A 3,514-nucleotide genomic window follows, 5' to 3' on the forward strand; every position below is an offset into this window, starting at 1 on the left:
ACTACGCGTTGAAATTTTTTTTATAAATTTTGCACAAACATTGAACATAATGTAAGTAAAAAAAAGTAACAGAACGGATTTTCCGGGAAAATTCTTGCTGTCCTCGTAAGGGTGGCTTTCGGGTTAAAATGGTTAAAATTGACACTTTTGTGTTTATTAAAAAAAAAAAAAAAAAAATGATACCTAGGATTTTTATAAAACTTTCTGAAAAGTTCTAACTAACTGATTTCTATATAATTTTGTTTGTCTATACTTTGCAATAACTCTTGGGTGTGCCCCAGGGGCTCTTTTAGGGCTAATAAAAAAACTCAATTTTGGTGATTATTTTACCGTATTTGTCCAAAATTTTCTGTGTATGTCTGTTTAGCAGTTGTGCATGGTGCTGAACTCAAATTTAAATATGTTAAGGCCTTCGGGACTTTGGGGGCTAAATGGGGGAGGGGGTAATGGATTAAAATTTTTTTTTTTTTTTTTTGCATGGTGCAGAACTCAAATTTACACATGTTAAGGACTAAAACTGCACCGTTTGTTCATTTTCACCAGGATTTGACGCCCCCTGGGGACTGATGGGGCTAAATAGGGGTGGAATGCTGAACTTAGTCATTTTTTTATGCCTCGTACGGTGTGCATTCACGGGGGGGGGGCATTCTTCACTTTTTTTACTCTATTTATATCTCAACCCTACTTAGAAATCGGCCTGCTTGTTTTCGTTTCCAAACCAAAACTGGTCGATCTATTATTTAAAAAGGGTGGGGAAGGTCTCACAAACTAGTGATGGGACGATTCCAATATTTTTCCCGATTCCAATACAATTACCGATTCCGATTCTGATTCTTTATAAATCTCTAAATATTTAACTCCGTATAGGTAAATATCGTATTTTTCTCTGATTACCGTAAAAATACACATGTTATATGTGCAAATATTTTCCTAAACGTAAAATATAATTGTGGGGGGGGGAGGGTGATCTATCGATTTTAGCTTCACTGGTATTTTAAAATCAATAAATATTTATTATTTTATCATTATTACCAGCAATGGAAGATTTGGTTTAAAACGAAATCAAATAAAAAAGATAATTAAAAGAATCGTTTTTGGCATCGGAAAATAGGTACAAATTATTCCGATTCTGATACCCTCAAATATTCCGATTTTTCAGATTCCCGATTCCGATTCATCGTCCCAACATTATCACAAGCCAAATTCTTTGTACTTTGTTTTTCCTCACTCTAAGATTTTCGTCAATGAAATGACTGCACATAGACGTTTTCTTAATTGTTTGTTTGTTTTTTTTAATAAAATTTTTTAAAGATCTGAAAAATTTTAAGTGGGTCGGGCCTGGGGTAAATATTAGAGTGAGTGATAATTCTCGTTAAAAAAAAGATAAACATTTTTTTTATAGTGGTGACTAAAAATGACCAACGACACCGATATATCCAACACTTTTGAATGGCCTTGTGCCTGATACGTTCAATGACGTAATTTCCATCATACTTTTCAGAGTTACCGACTAAGGCTGGAACGCTGTATGCATCAGTTTCGTTTCCACCTGCTGAGATCCAAGTCATATTTTTTTAACTTTCGAAATCACTTATATTGGGCATAATATAATATTCAATGGAATATTGGGTTTATAAATACGAAATCTGCATGAATTAAAATATATTTCATATAATATATTCGGATAGTATGACTTTTAAATGAGAAACAAGGTTCTTCTTCACTATAGCACTCTGATGTAAAAAAAAAAAACCCCTCCTAACTGTGACATACAGAAAATTATGTAAATTATTTTATATATGTATTATACATTACCCGTCCTGGGCAAGGACATTTTTTTCCATATACGTGCTGTAAATTTCATGTCCTAGGGAAAGTACAATTATTTCATACATATAATACCCGTCCTAGGATAAGTAAAATATTCTTTTTGCTTAAGATGGCAAATGATACATAAACATAAAAATTCCTCGATCCTAAGAATAACAGGTATGTTAAAAAATTTTCTCATTGTCTTATACGGTCCCGAGCAACGCCGGGTGGCCTTGCTGGTATTATATATATAATGGACATAATATAATATTCAATGGAATATTAGGTATATAAATACGAAATCTGCATGAATTAAAATATATTTATGCGTATTTTAAAACCGGGTCAGGCCGGTGGGGGGGCACTTCTATAAATTCGGTATAATATAATATGTCGCCATCTCAAAATTTGGATGTTATGACGTCATTTCTAACAAACCTTTCAAACTGAACGACTAATACTGTAACGCTGTATATTTTGGTTTCGATTCTTGCTGATGGCACCCAAGTCATACTTTTTTTAGCTTTTGAAATAACTATTATGTATTGGGAACAATATAATAATCAATGATATCTTGGCTTTATAATTAGAAATAAGAAATTTGCATAAATTAAAATATCAGATTTAAGCAGATCTTACTACCTGGAAACGTCGGGCAGCCTTCTAGTTATTTTATTTTTTTTTAAATATTCTGTGCAAATAAACAGTAACTGTTGTGATATTACATTTCATCAATTTTGTCTTGGAATCCTTCTAGATAAATGCAGTTTAATCCCCCCCCTCAATCGTGCCACCGTTTTAGGAGCTATATTTTTCTCTCATTGAAAACCGACTTCGTGTCTAACTCTGCTCTCGTAGAGAAGCGAGTACAGTAGAACCCCGGGATACGGCGGCCCTAGGATGCGTTTTTTTTTTTTTTTTTGTCTTTTTTTTTCAGATTACGATGTGGAATACGATGTTTTTCTAGCCCCTGGTTACGGTATTTGCCCATTTTACGGTGTTATTTATAATGTTATTTGATTATATACATGTGTATTATATACTGTACTGTATTTTGTTACTAATTTTTAAGACCACATCCCGGTAGAGACGCTTGCGAATTTAAAAAGGTAGTTCGATACGAAATTCCATTCATATTCCCGAGTTTGACATAAAGTTGTTGAAACCGATTCGATATTATATTTCTGGGTTTTTACATTGAAACATTTTACGATTTAATTAATTTAGACTATTGTTATTCGCACAACGTTTCGGCCGAAGTAACATCCAACCTTCTTTAGGTATATTTTGTCAAACACAGAAATCTTTCAGTCAAATTCGGAAATCCGCACGGTATTTCGAACGGAACCCTTTATTTAATCATCGTGGGGGGGGGGTAGCATGCTCTCGTCCCGTCAGCCACAACCGAGTAAAAATCTAAAGTAATTAGTAATTGTATTATACGTATCGCCTTCACAGAAAAGTCTCATTTCGAACTAAATCTACTTAGCACTTTATCCATTACGCCACGGGTTCTTGCGCACATAAATCCGAATTAGTTAGGACTTCTAATCAGTCATGGCTTACAAAACAAGAGCATGCTATCGCCGTAAATTAAATAGAGGATTCTGTTCGAAATTCTGTGTGTGGCATAGCAGGGACGGCTATATACAAATAGCGAACTGTCATCGAAATGACGTCACGGTAAGGAAAAAGAAGACTA

Source organism: Euprymna scolopes, chromosome 11, assembly GCF_053919585.1.
Source record: "Euprymna scolopes isolate OS-2025 chromosome 11, ASM5391958v1, whole genome shotgun sequence".
Classification (NCBI taxonomy): Eukaryota; Metazoa; Mollusca; class Cephalopoda; order Sepiida; family Sepiolidae; genus Euprymna; species Euprymna scolopes.